The sequence below is a fragment of the Protopterus annectens genome, chromosome 6.part0 (genome assembly GCF_019279795.1).
Source record: "Protopterus annectens isolate FY-2018-M chromosome 6.part0, PAN1.0, whole genome shotgun sequence".
NCBI lineage: Eukaryota > Metazoa > Chordata > Ceratodontiformes > Protopteridae > Protopterus > Protopterus annectens.
Window position 1 is genome coordinate 907,650,934 of NC_056737.1, and position 22,283 is coordinate 907,673,216.

The window sequence follows — 22,283 nt, forward strand, 5'->3', positions numbered from 1 at the left end:
TTTAATTGGCTAAATAACTATACCACAAACTGGAGAACTTTGCATTGTCCTGTTCCACTTCAATAATCACACAACACCGAATGACATTTGATGACCTTTATTAAACTTCCATAAACATGATTGTTAACCAATAGTTATAAATGTCAACCAAAACATGACACACGTAATAATAATACCCATGGAAGAAGACAGGAAATAACCATAAGGGCAGTGCAACTGCTCACCCTTGATAAGTAGCATCCCCACTTGCTCACATATCCTTGCACTAACGAGGCAGCATTCACTCTCACCTTCAATTTATTGAATTACACCACCATCCATATAAGCATCTCAGCTTGCTTATTAACTTTATCCTTGCACTAACGAGGCAGTGTTCACATTCACCTTCAATTTATTGAATTAGATCACCATCAATATAAGCAGCTCAGCTTGCTTATTAACTTGTCCACCATAACAACCACTCACTTTCCTTCCAAACATATTGAATTGCACATCCATCACCAGAGGAAGAACAGAAGAGCGCAAACCTGCCCATCTTCTCTGCCTTCCCCACTAAAATGCACAAAATCCCTGCTAATAAAAAAGGGGAGGGAGGGAGGGCAGCAAGTTCAGACCAAAATGTGACTCCTATGTTCATTACACTTGGCAAAACCCTCTAATCCCCTCCCTATTCTTACCTCATTTCCTCCTAACATCCCTCACTCACATTTAACCCTATCCTATACTTATTCTTTTAATCCCTCCTATCCCATGTATCCAACACCATTGAAGATGTCCCAGAACAAAAGGGTCTGTACCAAACCTCATTTATCACTTGCTTAATATGAATAGATTGTAAATTTTGAATTTTAATTATCACAAATTTTGCAATCCCTTCTAGATATTTATCTGTAAATATGCAGAAATTATTTATCCTCTATCAAATTCAAATTATATAAACATAATTTTAAAAAGGTTAAAAATAATTTTGAATAATTCAAATTACAGATTTTGGTTTGAGACTCTTAATCCACTTTGTTCAGTAAAGAATCTCAAGAATAATATCCTAATTTATTTTTACCATAAATGGGAATGGCGACAATTTTTTCCTGTTACCAATGTTATGATGGAGTCAAAATCAAATCCTTTGAATCTTTATTTCAAGAATTCAATATTATATCAGTGAGTCATCCCACTTCAGATTCATTTTTACATTAATTTCAACTACATTCTCTCAGATGTCTAATTCTTTGAGTAAAGAAGTTCCAAACTTAATTAAAATGTTATATGAAATTATATACAAAGACCAGGAAATTAATAATTTGTTTGCACTTTACACTCAATTTTAGCACAGAATAGTAATCATTTGAATGACAAATTCTGGAATTTCATAACAAAGAGCACAAAACTTCTTTATCTGAGCAAAATAAAAAAGAAACAGCTTCTTCTTTCTATTTTGAACACATTGTGGTCTTTGTATTGGAGATTAGTTACTTGGCAATTCATACACAGAGCCTTTTTGACTCCTAATAGCGTTACTAAGTTTAAAAAAAGATATGAAATTGAAAGTTGGAGATGTAAAAAATGATAATGCTAACTGGTCTCATATGTTTTCATATGTCCTCTGTTGTGTAATTTCTGAGGAGAAAAAGATTTAACATTTTCCCAAAGCACTGTGGTCTGACTCTTTCAAATTAAGAAAATAATTAATATTACTCAATGTATTAGAGTTAAACTGTCCAAAATACTTGTTTCTATTTAACTTGGACAATTATTGCTGTAGCTAGGACAATAATCACAAAAAATAGAAGAATTATTCAATACCACAATTTGATGAATTTCTCTTCTCAAGGACACTGCTATTAAAGAAACAACAACTAAGAAGAATAGACCTTTTCCTAATAAACTCAAAGACAATCCTTGGTTGAAAGCATTAGCCTTCATTGAATCTCCTTCATCATAAATGTATAAATTAACTAATTGAATAATTAAAATTTTAAGCATAGTTTGTTATATTCATTTACTTTCTAATCTCAGGCATTTTGTATATATTATAAATACTATATTTGGTTTCTGTTTTGAAAAATTGTATTATTATATTCAATTTGCAGACTTTTTTTATTCATTCAAACATATTTTATAACTTTTGCTTTCTTTTATTCTCAAATGGGAGAAACTATTTTGAAAAAAGGTAAAAATAAAAGTATATTGTCCTTCTACCATCAAGTAACTGTGATCTACTGAAAGCACTGGCATGATTGGCTGCCATTGTAGTGCTTTGCTATTGGGTGAAGAGGTTGGAATAAAAACAGCACCTCCAAATAAGATAGGGAAATACCTTACTCAGGTGGAGGAGTTTAAATATCTTTGGGTCATGTTCATGAGTTTCGATATACATTATCAGGGCATTGACAAGCAGATTGGTACAGCAATAGCAATACTGCAAACAGTCTACTGGATTATCCTGAGGAAGTGAGATACAAGTCATAAGACGAAGCTATGAATTTACTCACCAGTCTATGTCTACATAATCACATATGATTGCATGCATTGGGTAGTGATCAAAAGGATGAAATCTTAGACGCACACAGAATAGAAAATAAGTTCTTCTGTAAGGAAGTCAAAGTCACTTTTAAATGGAGAACTTCATTGTTCATCAACCAGTCTTTTATGTTGGAAGGAGTCAATGGAGGTCACTTGAGCAACTTGAGAAGATGCTTCTGAGTGCCTTCTGTAGGAAGTGTGTCAGACAGAGACCACCGGTAGGAGACACTGAGGGAGACCCAAGGTAAGTTGGTGGGACTATTTATTCCAAAATGACTGTGAACACCAGGAGATGTCACAGGATAAAGTGGTGGTTATTGCTGGGGGATCAGGAAATTTGGTTTATCATGTTCAGCTAGCTACAACTGCAAGTCTTATCAGGCAAATGGTTTAGGAAATGATAATAATAATGATAATTCATGAGCCATCAGTTCCTGATTTTTTCAGTTACATCTTTATCCAGTTGCCACCTCTCACTCACATTCTATACAGCAGTCAAGAACCATCAGTGTTATAATAGTTTATTTTTATTTTTTAGTTGTTTATCCTTTGTTGACTGTGTTAGTCTCACCAGGACAGTAGTGTCTTTTCAGGGGACACCCAAGGTGGTACTTATACTTCTAGGGTACATTTGGCCACAAAATAAGGAAAACTTCACCTGCACTTTGGAGCTGCTAGCTGGAGATGAAGGGTTACTATAGCAGGAAGAGGCCAAACAGAGTCAGCATTATGGAGAAGGGAAAAGCTATGCAGATATACCTTGCAATTTAGAACTGACAAACTTAAAGAAGATGATGTTAAAAATGCATGCAGGGTCCTTGTGAAACTGTTTATAGTACTGAGAAAGCAAGAGGAGAAAGAAACTTATGGAATGGAGGGTGTAGGTTGGAAGCTGTTTCGAATTGTGAAAAAACATGGGGAAACACTTTGCCAAGTATGAATTTTGTAGCAGGACATAGAGAGACATTATGATACGATGGACAGACTAAATCATGTTTCTTTTGTGGGCACTTTTCTTATTTAATTAATGATTGTGACAGGGTACAATGTAATCAATGTGGTGCGAAAGGGCATGCAGCAAAAAGGTGTCTGCCTGAATGTAAGTTGTGTAAAAAAAGGACACTTTTGGATGGATTGTCAAAAGCAAACAGTAAATAAAGAAAAAGAAGAGGAAAGGGAAGAAAGCATATATGAGGAAGGACAATAAGAGCCTGGGGAGAGGGTAAACTAGGTGATGAAGAAAATGTAGAAAGAAAAAATATGGAAGGGAAAATGAGAGACTGCATGCAAGAATAGAAGTCAGGAGAAGGGATTGATACTAATATTGTTTGAAGTTCTAGCCAGTGAAAAATCTGATTCTGAGGATTAAGGCTTATTTGTACATAAACCAAGGAAATATTCAACTGGGTAAAGAGTAAAAATTTGAAAAAAAATTTAATTTTTTCCTCTAAGCTTAAAAGTAATGAAAAAAATAGAGTACTTTCAGTAAATGCCAACAGTATTATTAACACTGCAAAATGGATAGGGGTACCAGAATTGTGTGCTAAATGTGATGTGGATGTTATTCTGCTAGAGGAAATAAGATTCCTGACAAGTGGAGAAGGACTGCAAACAGAAAAAAAATATGGGCTAGAAATATATTATGGAACTGAGGAAGTGAACATTGTTCAGGAGTGGCTGTGTTGTATACAAAAACAGTTTAAACATTAGATATAACATTGATAAGAATGGACAGTTTAACTGTTGTGGATGTGAGGTGGAGAAAACATGTTTATAGAATTATAGCATCATATGCATATTTAACTAGCAAGGAAAGAGAGAATATGTTTCATCAAATATTAGACTATGGGGTGATTAACATGAAAATAATTGCAAGGAACATTAATTTAGATTTAAGAAAAAATGTAAAAAGAATGTGAAAGATGCAAAAAATACAGGAAGTGATAAAATGTGGTAAATTACTTGTGTGGAAGAAAAGTCAAAGAACTTATAGAAGTGTGGCACGTGGATCTGAAATTGATTAATTTATATTAGTGGAAGGCTGGGGATAGCCAATGGTAATATGGTTGTGACAAGTTATCAGACCACTTAGCAATATAAATGGAGGTAATGGAAGAAAGGGAGTATATTAAAATAGGAAAGAGAATAGAAAGAATACATAAGAAATTATGGAATGAAAGTGGAGAGTGGAAACTAATGTAGTTATACAAGTATCATATAAACATGAAGGGCTTATAAAACTGATACAAATGGTGGATTGAGTGCAAAAAGAAGTTTAAAAAGTATTTTATTTTTTCCAATTGCAGGATGATGCAAGAAACTGAGATAAATGTAGTATGGGAAATATATACTTATAAAAGAAATGCAGAAAAAAAATAAGGCATTACTGTTTAAACAGATATATTATTTACTAGGCAGAAGGTAGAAGTTATCTGCATAGTTGGGTAAAATAGTAGTGGAGGATATTAATATAATGAGCAAAATGAAAATGTAAAAGGAAAGGTAAAAAAAACACAAGCGCAAACTATGAGTATTGTAGAACAGCATGTGAAAAGCAAATATACAAGTAAAATGAAGAAATATAACAGAGAATGGAATGTAAAAAAGAAAACAAGTTAAGGGAGAATTTGAAAGAAATCCTATTAGTGAGTTAGTGGAAGAATTTAGGAAAAGCAAATGTTAGTTCAGTATCAGACCTAGATGGCATATAGTATGGAATGTGCAATAAATAAATGGATTGCAAAGAGAGTATTTTGTAAATGCACTGAATGTATTGTTGAAGGAAGGGTTTGTTTATGAAGAATTATGTAGTGAAAAATAAAAATTTATACAGAAGAAAGATGAGAAGAATGAAATAAAAAATGGGGACTCATCACACTAAATAACACAGCTTATGCAATTGTAATGAGACTAATACAGAGGAGAATGCAAGGAAGGATGAGAGATGTAGAATAAAGTATATATGGCACGTGGCACTGCCAGCCCAGCTATCTATAATTTTGCAAATAATTCTATGTCATTTGTGAATATTTATATGACTTATACAGAACTGTATGTTTTGTACTGAACATAGAAGATTAACTTACAAAACTTCAAGAAAATAAGCTGAAATTAAGTGCTTTACGATGTGCTATAAAAGTTAGTTTCATTGCAACAAGAAGGCAGGATGTCTAGAGCTAGAAGTTTTTATTGTCTTGGAGAGAAATATTTACTATGGTTAAAATATGTGTTATATGATTTCCTAACAGCTCCACTTCTGAAAGATATGTACTTCTCACACAGAGATGTTAAAATTCAGTTAGTATCTGTTAGCCTGGGAACTGAAGGCAGGTGAAAATGAGTGATGTCATCCAAACTGACCCAGCAGTAATGTTTGATAGTAATTTAAGAACTCTCTCAGAGAGAGACTGTGTGCATTTTGTATTTTGTCTTTGATCTGGAAACATCCACCATCAAACATTCTGCCTGGGTGATGCTCTGCAAGTAAGACTTAGGGCATTGCATCTCTCTTAGATATAGATAGGAATATAGTAAAGATTAGTTTAGATGTTTTCTGTATTTTTAAGACTGTCCTGCAATGTAGTTTTAAAATATTTCCTGTGAATCTGAACTCTGAAATTACTGTGTTGTTGGAGTATTGTCTTGTTCTTTTATTATTTATTATTAAATATATTTAAACTAATTATGGTGGCTGATATTTGTGAGACATAGTTAAGCTGTTAGAGTACTTGCATATGTATTTGGTGATACTGTACATGCCCCTCCTAAATAGCCTTGCAAGTCTTGGTCACACTTACTATTTGGATAATAGCACATTACACAGTAGGACTGGTCACCCTTTGGGATGGGCCGCAAAGTAGCTGATAAGGTGTTCTGGTGGCAGTGATCACTACCTTATAGTCTGGGCATAAGGGAGCATAGCTGGTAAACCTCTGCCAGCCTTTCCCAGGTGTGTGTTTGTGTATTAATCAAATCTCAAAGTGTGTGTGCGTGTGTGTGTGTGTGTGTGTGTGTGTGTGTGTGTGTGTGTGTGTGTGTGTGTGTGTGTGTGTGTGTGTGTGTGTGTGTGTGTGCACGTGTGTGTCAGCTACCTGGGCAGGGACAAAAAGCACTGGTGGACAGAGAGAGAGTGTTGGGAGGACTTGGCTTGGAACCCTAGATACAGACTCAACTCTATAGCTCTGCCAGAGGGGAGTCTTATTGGTGATCTGGAGAAAGAGGTAGAAACCAGCCCCAGACTGACTGTGATCTCTGTGAGCTCTTAAGGGTAATTGTACTTTACTGTGTGTGTACTTGTCATCCTCCCATTGTGTCCATCCCTCACTGTCGCCAGTGGTGAGGATTGAGGCTCCTTGATTACTGGGCTTGAGCAGGTATGTCCCATATTAATTGATTGGCAGTGGTGGGATATTCACATCACATATTAATTGGTTGACAGTGGTAAGTAAGCCATATCACATATTAATTGTCTTGTAGTGGTGTGGATATTGAATTCCTCTAGCCTGTGTACAGTAGTCCTTGAAGGTGTTTGTACTCTCAATAAGCCATGCAGTGAACATTCAGTGTTCATATCACAATTGTTTTTTTTTTTTTTTTTTTTGCTAGCTTACTTAGGAAGAGCAGGCAAGCATGTCAGCAGAGGAGTATGGCAAGCTGACAAGGAGCCAGTTGGCTGAGATGTGCCAGACTAAAGGACTGGTGCATGTGAACCTGTCTAAAGCAACATGATTGCAGCTTTAGTCACAGCTGCATTGCAGAATAGCAACAAGAAGGACAATCAGACTGTCCTTGGAAATGTACAACTCTCAGAAAATGGACAGGTCAACCTTTCCACAGAGGACTTAACAATCCATCTGGAGTTAAAGAGACTTGAGCTAGAGGCCAAGCATTTGGAAATATAGCCAGCAGAGAGACTGAAACATCTAGATACTGAGGAAAATGAGAAACTGCGATGCCTGGAAGCTGAGGAGAAAGAGAGGCAGAGGCAGCATAGTCATGGAGGTAATGGGGAAGGGAGTAACCAAACCCCAGAAGCAACAAAGGTCAGTAAATTTCTTCCACAATTTACAGAGAGGGATAATTTTTGATAGTATCATTCATATGTTTGAAAGGGTATGTAAACAATATAATGTTGACCATGGTTCCTTACCCCCTTACTCTGTGGTAAAGCTGTATCTGTAATTTCTAAACTGTCTGATACTGATTGTTTAAATTATCATATTGTAAAGATTTGTCTTTTAGAATGTTTTAAGTTAACACCTGACACTTATAGGAAAAAGTTTCATGAGCATAGACACAAGGCAGATGAAAGTGTGTGTGAATATGCTTCTGAACTAATCACTTATTTTCATAGGTGGGTGAGTGGATGTCAGGTCACCACTTTTGAAGGACTGGCTGACCTCTTGGTGTGGGAACAAGACCTTAGCACTTTGCCCAGGACATTAGAATCTGGTTAGCTGATAGACAATGAAATACTGCAGATGAGTTGGGGAAGAATGGAGACCTATACCTAACAAGCAGGACATCACTGCACAGGAAAGGGACACCCAGTGCTGCTCATGGGTCTAATGGAATCCATGGTGGACAGCTGAGACTGCCCCACTAGAGTCTGACAGTAGCAGGGGAAGCCAGTAGTCCAGGAACATGTCCAGGACCAAGTGTTAAATGTTTTAAATGCAACCAGTGGGGCAATGTAGCATGTAAATGTCCACAGAGGCAAGGTGGGGAACCAAAAGTGGGAGAGCCAGTAAGTGGGAATGACATGCCAACAGTAAGTTGTCTCGAGATAACAAGGGTATCAAAATACCACAAGAGGTTATATCCTATCTTAGTGAATGGGAAAGAGGCCATGGCTAAGAGAGACACAGCCTGTCACCTAACCATTGTGAGGCCTGAATGGTTATAGAGGAGCACTACTTGCTTAGGCAGTCTACTCCAGACAGAGATTTAGGAAGGACCCCATTCCAAACACCTTTGGCTAGAGCTCACCTTGACTGGGAAGGTGGAAAAGGAAGCCAGCAAGTAGGTGAGTTTGAGGATACCCCTGCAGATGTCTTGATAGGGAATGATTTTGATTATGCAGTACCATGTGTTCATGCAGTTAGATGCAGTCAGACTTGGAGACAAGCATGTGGGTCTGATAGCCTGGGGGAGACCCAGACAGACTGCACACTTGCAGCCAGGACTGGTGAGGTGGGTACTTCATGGAGGGAGCAACCCTGTAGCAGAGAGATTAAAGGTGAGCCACAGCTGCTTGTGGGCACTGATGTTCCCTTGGACAGAGTGACCGCAAGGGCAGTGGTGAGCAGTAGTAGTACCCAGGCTGAAAGTGAAGCACCACTGTCAGAGGATGCCAGACTTCCTATGGAATTGGAACTTGAAAGGGCTACAAAGAGAGAGTTGAGACAGGCTCAGCTCTGAGACTCTACATTACAAGGGTCGAGGGAGGTAGCTCATGAGGCACCTGATTCCCAAGGGAAAATGTAATCTGTATACTGGGTCAAAGGGTTACTGTATAGAGAATGGACCCCTGAGGTAGGGCTAGAGGGTGACAGAATGCAGTAGTTGGTAGTGCCCAGAGCCTATCGTCTGGCATTTCTAGCCATAGCCCATGATATTCCCTTTGCAGGTCATATGGGCATAAAGCATACAAGAGACATATTATGCAGAGCTTCTATAGGTCTGGGACTTTCAGAGATGCAACAGGGTACTGCAGGACCTGTGAGCAGTGCCTAAAGGTAGGCAAGGCAGGATACAAGGCGAAAGCACCTTTGATGCCTTGGCCTGTGACTGAGGAGCCATTTCAGAGGGTAGCTATGGATATTGTTGGGCCACCAATTACCCCAAGTTCCACAGGGAAAAAGTATATCCTACTGGAAGTAGATTATGCTACCAGATACCCTGAGTCAGTGGCTCTGTCCTCCACTGAGGCAGAAAAGGTGGCAAATGTTATGTTAGAGGTTTTCAGCAGGGTATGTTTCCTATAAGAAATACTGAATGACAGAGGTGTCAATTTTGTGTCAGAAGTGCTGGCTTGTCTGTGGAAGTACTGTGGGGTGAAGCACCTAAAGACCACCTAAAGACCACCCTCTACCATCCCCAGACTCATGGTCTTGTTGAGAGGTTAAACTCTACACTCAAGACAATGCTAAAGGCAATTGCAGACCAGTTTAAGAGGAAGTGGGACAAATATTTGCCCCATCTGTGTTTTCTTACAGAGAGGTGCCACAGGAATCCACAGGTTTTTCATCCCTTGAGTTAATGTATGGGCATAGGTTGAGGTGACCTCTAGATTTGTTTCAAGATGAGTGGGAGGGTGAATGTGAATTCCACAAGGAGTCTGTTGTGGCATATGTCATAAACCTTGTCATCCTCCCATTGTATACATCCTGCACTGTTGCCAGGAATGAGAATTGAGGCTCCTTGATTACTGGGCCAGTGCAGGGGCATCACATGGCATAAAAGGAAAGAGATGTTTTTGAATAAAGGTAAAAGTAACGGTGTGGGTGATAAGGTGAAAATTAGGCAAAGTGTATTTTTCAATGAATGAAGAGTCTTTGATAGGGATAACAGTTGGGAAAAGGATTTAGTTATGATGCAAAAAGAGGGTTTATTAAAGGAAATAAAAAAAAATATGTCTTCTGTGGAGGATGTATAGACTATCATTCAGGAAAAAGGATTATCTGGAGAATTATGTTTCAATGGGAAAAATAGCATATATGTCAAATGATGTCAAATTGTGCAATTGATGTTTTTCTTTTATATGGTATATAAAATTAAACCTAGTGGAAAGTGGTGTGTGTGTGTGTGTGTGTGTGTGTGTGTGTGTGTGTGTGTGTGTGTGTGTGTGTGTGTGTGTGTGCGTGTGTGTGCGCGTGTGTGTGTGTGCTTGTGTGTGTGCACGTATGTGCATGCGCGCGTGCATGTGTGTGTGTGTGTGTGTGTGTGTGTGTATATGTCTATGTATGGATATACATTACAAGTTTGAAGTTTCAAAACTTTGAACTGCAAATGGTCGAGACCATAAGATCAAAGTTCTGAAACTTTGAAATTGTAATAAAAAAATAAAGAAATAAAGTTTTTCCAGTGGGGGCAAACCCCCTGTGCCACCAATGTGTGTGGGGTGCTATGGTCCCCACACCCTGCTAGATAAATATGCCACCGCTGATATCGCACTGCAGTGAAGAAAATGGCAAATTTCCCATTCCACCCTGTACAGGTATCTCCATTCAAAACATTTGAACTTTCAAAATTTCGATATTATAGTCTTGATCATATGCCTTTCAAAGTTTTGAAACTTTGAGCTTCTGAAGGGAATCCATATGTTTATACTTATATATATTTATATATATATATATATATATATATATATATATATATATATATATATATATATATATTTATACGGGTCTTCTATGTTTGGTCGAAAACACATTTGGTTGAAAGTCCATTGGGTGAGCACACTTGTCTGAAAGGTCACTTCACTGAAAACTCATTTGGTTGAAACTCATTTCGTCGACAGTTATACATGGCTCCTTCACCACTGCAGTGCAATCCTGGAATTAGAATATAAAGTAAGGGGGGTGTGGGGGATGTAGCCCCCCACATAGCTTGAGTATATATTGTCTTGTGGAAATACTTGTTCATTGCAGTTGTCAATATCTATGTCTATGGTTTAAAACATTTAAAATAGGTGGGAGGCTATGCCCCCACACCCCCCAATGTGGGAGGCTGCACCCCCAAACCCCCCTTACTTTATATTCTAACTCCAGCATTGCACTGCAGTGGGGAAGGGGCCATACATAACTTTCGACTAAATGAATTTCGACTAAATGAGTTTTCAATGAAATGAGCTTTCAGTCAAGTGTGCTCACCTATCTGAATTTTGACCAAATGTGTTTTCAACCAAACACAGCACACCTATATATACATATATATATATATATATATATATATATATATATATATATATATATAGATATAAATATATATATATTTACATATATGTATATATACACACACATCTGTAAAGATGAAGAGAGATTGGGGTTACTAAATCTAGTTATTTATTATTATTATTCTTAAACTTGTATAGAATTTAAAGAGAGTAAAGGAAGAGAATGTGAAATTAATAGTGAGACTGTTTAAATGTAAGCACAAAAGCAAAAAATAATCTGCAAGATGGAGCGAATAATAAACAGAGAAAAAGAATAAGTAAATGAAGAAATCAAAAATTATCAAGAAAAAAATTCTACCATGAAAAATAAAAATTGATGATATAGAGAAAGATACAAGGATGTAGTATAATAATGTGATAAAACAATATCATTATATAAATCCATGGAAAAAATACCAGAAGTGATTAAAATCATTAAAGTAAGGAAAAATGGTGTACCAAGATGGTAAAATGTCAGGGCTTCCTACATAGACTGGCCATGCATAAGATACCAGTAAAGGAAAGTATACCATATAAAAAGAAAGTTGAAATAGTATTTTATTTTTGAGGAGGAAAAGAGAACAGAGCATCCCCGGGATTCATGAAGCTCGGCGCAAGGACGGTGGTAGGCTTGCGCCAACAGTGCAGCGTGAAGATGGCACAGTAGCGCCAAATGCATATTAATGAAGGCGCGCTGCTGCCACAGCCACGTGCACAGGAAAGGAGCGCGAGTGCATAGGGCATGTCAAAGTGCTGCATGGAGGTGTGGAAATGGCAGCTGCCGACGTGCAACCTAAAATGCTTGCATATAACAAGTTGCAAGATAGTAATCACATCTGTCAGTGTCTCTGGATACTGAAACGTATGCAAAGCATGCAAGAAAGTTCCTGCGAACACAAAGTGAAGAAGCAAACAAAAATACACGGCAGGGAATAACGGGTCCCTATCCTGCGAACAAATGACATGGAAGACTGTGTAGCCATAGTCCAACGCCATTTAGATAGCTATACCAAGTGGAAGTGAAACGCATCATATGTTAGCGAGCTGCCAGTAGGTACGTCCAGCCCAATGGTGAGGGTCATCAGCTGACCCATAATGTGAGGGAGGGTACACAGCTGGGCAGATGTGTCCATAACAAAATACACAATAAATGTAGATATCTAGCGACCCTATGTCCGAATCATATCTCACAAGGCATGTAATAGTCACATACAAAAGGTATGTCCGTAGTTCACATACCAAATGTGATAGGAAATAGAATAAGCATGTAAACGAAACAGAAGGAGCATATAAACAGCTACAACAATAAGGAAACATGTAGGCCAAAAGGAGCACTATTATCCATACCATCGACAGTGGCGACGTGTTGTCTAGTACATTCGGATATGTGTACGGAATATATCCCATCCTGGACATAGGAAAAGGTGGCATCCTACCAATGAGTAGAACAGGCTGCCAAAATCCGGAAATCAGAGGTGCAAGCTGAACTTGTCAGGATGTGTCACAGTTGAACGGGTAGTACCCAGGTATACCAACCATGTAATGAAAGTTAAGTATGGGCATCTACCTATGTGCTTGAGGCATAGCATGTGGAAAGCAAACTTGGCAGGGTAGTCCACACAACCATAAAGGTACCTAACACATGTAGGGAATTCAATGTGTTACTCTGGCCATGTCATGGGCCAACAACCAAAGCAGTGATTTATGGGGTGTGAGGAATCTGTGTGTGTGGGGGGATGGGTAATGGTACAATCCTCCAATGTGATATTGTGTCGTATGCAGAATAGGTGAACTGGAGGTGTATGAGGGAGCAGCGGGTGAAGCTGAAAGAAACACAAACACATGTATAAACAGCTGTAATACAACCAGACAGGCCATACTGTAGAACACAATCCCACAAACATATGAATATTGAAATGTGCGATACAAATCGATAGACATGTCACTGGCACATACCCACAGATTGGTCCTGATGGAACTGGCCATAACAAATGCAACACACCTGGATGCATAATGGACTACCCAGCATCCCCTCCACATCACACAACCTGCTCCCGTACCTGAACGTCCACCAAATCCAGCCATACTTGGCCTACTGGTTTGCTGCAGCCACAGCTACACATAGTGACCACTATGCATATGTGGTAGGTAGTGTCACCCTAGGAAGTTGCAGGATTGCACACTATGTATCCCTGCATGTAAAACCCCCAGCACGTTTTCATATAACCAAAAAGATGTTCGTTATTTCCTTGTGGATCGGTCCAATTTTTGGATATCCCTCATGGGATATGTAACCTGTGTAAACATTAGAATGGAAGACATGAAGTCCAGTAGATATCTGGACACAAGTTGGAATGTGCATTAGAGGTGCACGACACTGTCCAGCCCTAAGTGGTCATGCATAACCTACCACCCAGGATCAAATACCTGCCCATGACGCACTTGTCCCGACATGAAAAAGTGGGAGAATATATTGCACACATTCGCATAGTGGCACATGGTATAAGGGTGATGAAGGTACTGACGTAAACAGGATACCCCTGATCCACTGTGTGAGGGACAAGTAATGTGTGTGTAGGTGTGACCTGACCAACAATGGTACAATGCCAAATTTCATGTGACCGTAGGGAATAACTATGCACCATACTGCATGTAACAGTTGCCTAAAGCGGTCACATCAGGATAGAATAAACGTAAGTTGTACAAGAAACAGGCAAACAACAAAAGTGACAAAGGTAGAAGGCTTACAGCTAGGAAACAAATGACTGTTCTAAACCTGCAGTGACCGTGGCTATGTGTCGGCCCAAATAATCTGGTGTCCGCAGTAGGGTTGTCATCTGTCCTGCTTTGCAAGGGATAGTACATCATTGGACAGTTGTGTCCTGATAAAAGACATTTCAAATGGCAAATGTCCCGGGATTGTAGGACTTAATTATGTCCCATATGTTATGTAAAAGTAGCAGAAAAGAATTATTGCAGTATCTGCAATACCTAAATGTTACAAAAATCAGAATAAGCAAATAAACCGCTACAACAATAGGCTTTTATGTCGGCAAATATGTAAAGTTCTATCCATTGTACTGACCATGGGTATTTGTCAGCATGTAAAACCAGGTGTGTTCTGAAAATGTCCCATCTTGGCCATGTGAAAAGGTGCCAACCCTAGTCCCGGAATACAGCACAACCCGTACATATGACAATGTCAATGATACCAATGGTCAGAGCATTTGCACAATAACTGGCCAGACCCTTAAACTCACAAAGCCAGTGCCCTTTGGGGGAAAGGTGTTGAATGAGAATGACTACTCACAACAATGAAGAGTACAGACGCATTTAACTGCAGACAATTAGTAGTATTACAAATCTGTCAACAGGTTCCAAGTTAATAGTACTAATATGGTAGAAGTGTCCGTGATTGTCCTTGAGTTGTCATATCCTTGTCCCTTTAGACATGAGTCCAAGTATCAGAGAGGTCCGTACACAGAACTACACCAACCAACTGTCCCAGCTGTTGACTAGACTATTGCATACTTGCAGTGAATTTATAACAGATGTCCAGAATAATATTCATTGTATGTATAAATTAATGAAATAGTCAAATGGGAATGGAAACCACCCTCCCAACCTGCATTATGTAGTGGAACTACTCCCCACCCTAAATTATGTAGCACTGACCCAATAATGTGGTCAGAGGTGCCCAAACACCTGCGTCTGTAAACACAGGTAGACTGTAAAACTCTGGACTAACTCTGGCCATGTGCTACGTCTGATCTTTGAACAGTGCCAGGGCAGTGCTAGTCACCAGTCGGCCGAGCCTAAACCCGGACCAGCACATGAAAACCCTGACAATCCAACACGCGTATGTGCGAAGACTATAAGCGTATGGGTTATGAATATCCTTGGAGTGAGTAGACTCGCAACATGGACCCAGAGCAGTAGGAATCAGGGAATGTCCAAACTGTAGTACTGCGGTTTTCCCAGCAGGTGAATGGATGCCTGCTGTGTAAGGGAAGCGGTGATGCACATGTCAGAGTAGCTATGAACCATGGGTATACATATAAATGAGCCTGAACACCAATAGTGTAGCGGTTACAGCATCCGCCCAACGTAAAGGCATTCCCGGTGCAAGTACGACTATAGCACATATTAATTGTGTAATGAATGCCTCTGTGCTGTAAAGCCAACAGTTATACATGTAAAGGTGACCGCGTTCACATGGGTCCGTTAACCGGATTCCATCAAAGTGGTACTGTCATAAGGAATAAGGCACATGTAACCCTAAAGACGTGCCTGTAAACATATGTAAGTCAGAATACGTAGATACAAGTGGGCCGGCGCGGGTCTACGCAGCTATTAGCATAGCAAATGTATGTTGTCTTCTACAGCTGTAACTGTCATATTTATATACTTATATAGATGTGTGTATAGAGAAATATCCACAGACATAACAGAAATATGCAATTATATAGCTACATATCTATCTATATATACACATATCTATCTATATATACATATATATATATATATATATATATATATATATATATATATATATATATATATATATATATATATATATATATATATATAAAGAGAGAGAGAGAGATATGTTAGGAACGCTGAAAGACGAAAGCAAACCTAAGGGTTGTGAAGGGAATCCAGAGCAAGTTAGGAATTATGAAGTGCTCGCAGCGTATGTCACATAAAGCTGCACAAGTGCGGGTAGAGCACCGCTCTCCACACCAGAGGCAGGGCTATACCAGTGGCCATAACATCGCTGAAGTGCTACGTCAACATTATAAACAGACAGAATGTAGGACATGTTGCGACCACCTACAGTTGTAACACGCAAATTGTTCATAATGCATAACACCAGGAAAGGCACGTATGTGCAAATATTAATGGATGGTGAGCCTGTGAATACATGAGGTGGTACAAAATGTGTGTAGGGCCCCAACGCTCATGAGAGGGCAATGTGTAAAGGTGTGTCATGGCTGTGATATCAGGTGAATAATGTCTGTTATGCGGGGAAACTCAACAAGGGTGTGCAGCAGAAACCATGGATATGCGAGTATGGACACAGGAGTGATAGGGTATGTTGCGCCAGGTGCAATGGAGCGGCCCGTGGAGGTCAGCTAATAGGCTTACCACTGTTTCAAATGCTCAAAGTGGGACATTTTCTGTAGAAATGTCAGATTTGCAGGACAAAACATACCCATGACCAGTACAAATGATAGAACTTCACCTATCTGCCAAAATAAAAGCTTATTTGTGTAGCATTTGAGTTGCTTATGCTATTTCATACAACATGTAGGTGTTTCAGAGAAAAAATAACTGTTTTATGAAACTAGGAAAGAAAACGTAGGAAATATTTTCATACAATAATCTCAGAACACCAGCCATTTTGTCAATTTTTCGGAGGACACAACTGCCCAAAGTGGGACTGTACCTCATAAAGTGGGACAGGTAGTAACCCTAGCTAGTATGTAGTTGTGATTCCCAGATAGAGAGTAGTTTGCATGGAGACATGCGTGAATGGGCATATCGTTGTCAGACGTTGTGCGTCAGGTCTGGCAGCACAGCACATAAAACTTATACGCCATCCATGAGTGGAATGGAGTTCTGCTGTGTCAACCCCAAACCGGGAAAAGCAGAAAGACACAACTACATGAAGACAACAATTTGTCGATGTACAGTCACAGTAACACACACACATCCTATCAACAGTAATAATATGAATGTGTACAGAAACAAACACAGTAGCAGGAATAATAGGCTGCGCATACGAGGAATAGGTCGAATGACACTATCAGAACCCAGCTAGCAGCGGCACCCCAGACATGAAAAACCTGCAACATCTGTCCATTGCATAACGTGCAATATACTGAGCACAAGTTCACCGGAGTGAAGTGCCGGTGTCAGAATGACTAAGGCAAAAGTATGCTTTTGAAGCAAGGATAAAACCAATACGCATGTGTAGGTGTCCATGTCCGGGAAATGTATAGTTTAACGGACAAACATATGTATATATAGATAAAAACGTATATATACACATAGCTATAATAATTTACATACACATTTATATCCATACGGATATATATATATATATATATATATTATATATACACACACACATACAAGGATATACTACGGATATAGATAGATAGATATATATACACAAACAACAGGTAGTGATATATACGCATACACACAAAACAAACTATATGTCAGTGTAGATATACACATTCACATAAATAGGTTACTTCACAGCAATTAGGGGTAACATATTTACAGCCCGGGCATTTGTGACTGGGAGGTCCAATAAAGAAACGTTGTACCCTCCACATCGACCAGCTAGGCCGGACAGACATACAGACAGGCAATACAGATCAATACACTGCCGCTGTCCAAAACACCAGTAGGAAAGGACCAGTGGGAGAGTTTTGCAAGGTCTACACTTTAAACATGGATAACGGTGTCCCTTGCGGGACCCCAAAAAGTAAGTAATGAAAGAATCTGCTGACACTAATACGAGCAGGATGTAGGTGTACATGGAACAGTAGGTTGTGCTAGTGTGATAATACATGGGTTGACGAAACGTATGGCATGTGACCCGAGATGGGGAGAGTGGGCAATGTGTAGGGGTGTGCTCATACCCCAGCTGCGCTTGCAGTAAGTATTTGTCATGACTGCTGTAGAGGGGTGCCAGGTAGATGGACCATGGGTATGCATTAATGGGCTTAAGTGTGCAGGTGCTGGTTGGCAGAGATGTAGTAGGCCCGCCCAGTGGAAGTCATTAATATTCCTATGTGGGCATAGCATATGCCTACACCTCCCAAACCTGAAGAGCACATCTACTGGATAGTTTGTAAACCATCGGGGAATACAGAGAGACCTACACAGTGCCCTGTACCTGAGTAGCATGGACGTCCATAGTTATGTATCAGAATGTACCAAAGTCCAAAGAAGCACTGCCAGAACTACTGATATTAGGTGAACAGGTGGCGGAATACAGGTAATGACAGATGACAACATGTATGAGTCATAAGCAGCATGTACCTCGACAAACGTGAATGAATACATATGTTCTGTGACTGTGAATGTGTCTGGTTAATAGAACCAATCGTCTAAATGTGTGCCGCATTGTGTTATGCATTGTTCCTGATATGGTGTTCAGACACACCCATTGGTATGTGAGTTCTGCTACTGACGGAAACCGCATAAGTTGCTGACAACTTCAGGTAGATGATAGCATAATAGAAGAGGTTAAACACCCATACGTCTGTGAGGGACACACCCATCTGGGCAGTTGTGTCCTGCAAAATGACACTTATGGCACATGGTCTGTGCATACCTCTCAACTGTCCCCGAATTTCACGGACGTCCCTGATTTCGACCCAAATTTCAACTCTGGCCCTCTTAATCCCTCCTAAAACTAGTGACATTTGGAGGAAAGGTGGTGAATTACACTTAATGACAACTGACAATAATTAAGAGTTACAATTTTACTTCAGAAAATGTGTGTTAATTCATATACACTGATTCCGTCAATAAATCAGGTTAATAGCACTAATATTTTAAAGTTGTCCCTGATTATCCCTGTTTTTTCCCTGACTTGTCCCTGATGCTGTTGAAATTTGTCCCCAAATGGTTGAGAGGTCTGGGCCTGTCAGTTTGGGAATGGAGGCTATATAGTGTGTGTAGTGGTGTCAGACACCACTTTGTTGTATCAGTAACAGCTACATGTAATAGAAAACAGTATTATCAATTATAATGCTACATGAATAACCTTAACGTATGCAAACCGTGGAGGTCGTCCATGTACTACTGGCTGTGGCTCAGACCTCTCAACCAATTGGGGACAAATTGCAACAGAATCACGGATAAGTCAAGAAAGCACAAGGTCAATCAGGGAGACATTTAAAATATTAGAGCTATTAACTGGAAACATTGACAGAATCAGAGCATATGAATTAATACACATTATCTGAAGTAAAAGAAGTTTGTAACTCTTATTTATTGTCATTATTCATTAAGTGTGATTCACCACCTTTCCTCCAAATGTCACTAGTTTTAGGAGGGATTAATAGGGACAGAGTGAAAATATGATTTAGAATCAGGGACGGCCCTGAAAATCAGGGACAGTTGAGAGGTATGCTGTGGGTATGTGTTGCCTCGACACATGATAACTCTACATATAGGGTCAATAGGTCCGCCACCAGTCTGAATGGCCAAAGTGGAACCTGGCCTGTAGAACTGTCAGATGTACCAGGGCAGAACATACATACAGCCATGGATAGTACAGAAATATACATATCAGAGCAAATCAAAGCATAGTCTAGCAGCAGTATAGTTGCTTATGCTACTACATATGACATATCGACATGTCAGGTATACAAGACCTGTAACAAGCAACCAGCACAGACACCTACAACATGTGAAGGTCCCCTAATCAGGACAGTTGCAATGGCTAGAGTATTGTCCATACCACTCAACTGTCCCTAAATGTCAGGTACGTCCCTGCGTTCGACTGAAAGTCTAACTGTGTCCCTCTTAATCCCTCCTAAATGTAGTGCCTGTTGAAAGAAAGGTGGTGAATTGCACTCACTGACTAATGACAATAAGTAGGAGTTATAAACAACTGTTACGTCACAATATGTGTATTATGTCATATGCTCTGATTCTGTCAATGTGTCAAGTTAATAGCACTACATTTGTAAATGTGTCCCTGCTTTTCATGACCTGTCCCTGAGTCTGCAGAAATGTGTCCCCGATTGGTGGAGAGTTCTGGTATTGTCACATGTGATGTGTGATGAGGGACTGTCCCATGCAAAGTGGGAAAGGTGTCACTCCTACAGTCTGCCGTTGTGCAATCTGAAAGGTGGTCAACGTGCAGTTGGTATGTGTAGCATGGCTCAGCAGACCGCTGTGTTAACAAACTCAAGTCACATGTCAGCATTGCAGAGTATCGGTTCCCATGTATCAGGCAGATGGGAGCAGATTGTATGAGGAACACGCATATAATATGATTACATCACTGGACAGGCCGCCGAGTCCGTACAGTCGAACAGCTGCTGTTGCAAAATGGTTACACATACCCGATAATGTAGTCATGTAGTCTGATGTAATACGCATCACAAGGGATCGCACACACACCCAGCGTGAGTGACAAATGTCAGCGGACATGTTGGAGAGCAAGCGGCTGTAAGCGTGTTTGTCTACCAGTATGACAGCAGTGCCCTGTCAAAGAAATGTGGAGTGTAAATGTGTATAAGGTGCTGTGACCAGAGGTCAGCAGTGCTTAACACTGTGCAAACCCACGCACAACAGCTCCCACCTGCTGGACTGTGCCTTACCCGGTTTGTATCCAAAGGCGTCGGCATGCCCACAAACAAAGAACCGCCCTATACACGTGATGGTAGACATACCCTGTGCACATAGCTCATGTGACTGAACAATAGACCATGGCAGATGTACAGACAATAGACCACAAACACCATACAGTGCAGACATCTGACAGTATAGCAATGTACTGGCAGATATGTCCGGACCACTGGTGTGTGTATGCTTGGCCGTCCTGTGTATCAGTGTGTGAGCATACCCAGTATGACTGTTGCGCATGTTGTAGACTGACAATACCGTCATGTGTGTGAGCATGCAAAGTATGGTCAACTGTATTGCATGTGTCAAATGTCCAGATAGTTAGTATTGTGTTGCTGACCCCTCCGTTCTACACAGACAGGTGACATGCTGTGTCTGCAGGGTAGCTAATGGTCATGTGGCATTGACAGTTGCTACATGTCTGTATAGCGTGAGGGGACATGCAACCACAGTCCTACACAGCACCGTGGGTGGTGCATATGACTCACATGTGTAGGTGTGACGGTGGGCACAGCCAACAGTTGTACACATCTGCTGCTACTGTACAGGTCTTCCAGGTACTCCATGTCAGTGTGTGGACCTACCTAAATTGCTGGTTGGAGGGATACCAGGGTACGTCATTTCCCAGCATTAATTACCAGCACAGTGCTGTTGGACGTCCTATTACACATCCTACATCAAACAGCCTGGCCTGCTGTCGTCTGTGTGTGTCATACGGGGTTGGAGTCTGTCAGTGGGCATATCCATAGATCATCGGATATCATTTGTCTGTATTGGTCCATATCTGTCCAGCTGTATGGGACGTGTTTGGGCTGTACAGACACACATGATGGTCAGCCCATAATTTGCAGTGGGTAGGACACCCTGTGTACTACAGGCTACCATTGTGAACCCCGTATGTGCTACAGAGGTCATGGTGCCACTATGGATGTGTACTGTCTGCTGCCCTAACATTTGGCCACCACAGTCACTTGTATGCTCACATACATACCAGAGCAATGGGTAAGTACACATTGTAATACAACCGCAACTTGTTAGGTCAACAGACATACTCAGGTTGTGTTACGGATGCACACAGTGCACCTCCCTTACATGGCCGAGCATAGGTACTGTCATGTTTGGCATCCATGGTACTGTGTGTGGGTCAGAGAGGGGAAATCCGTGGGTATCTACTGTGTCAGTGCATATGCCGTATGTTGCCTCTATGCCAAGGGCAGGTCATACTGTGCACGGGCTGTCTCCGACTGTGCCCTACACCGGTAGTTCCTTCACCAAGTCACACTGTGTCCGTACAGGCCTTGGCAGTGGTGTTGGGCTGTGTGGCCCTGCCCCATGCCATTTGTGCTGCAACTGTTACTGCAGGCTAGCATTGTGTAGCATAGCAAATAACATAACAACATGTATGCATGTAACTTGTGAATACTGCAGAGCCCCTACAGATGTG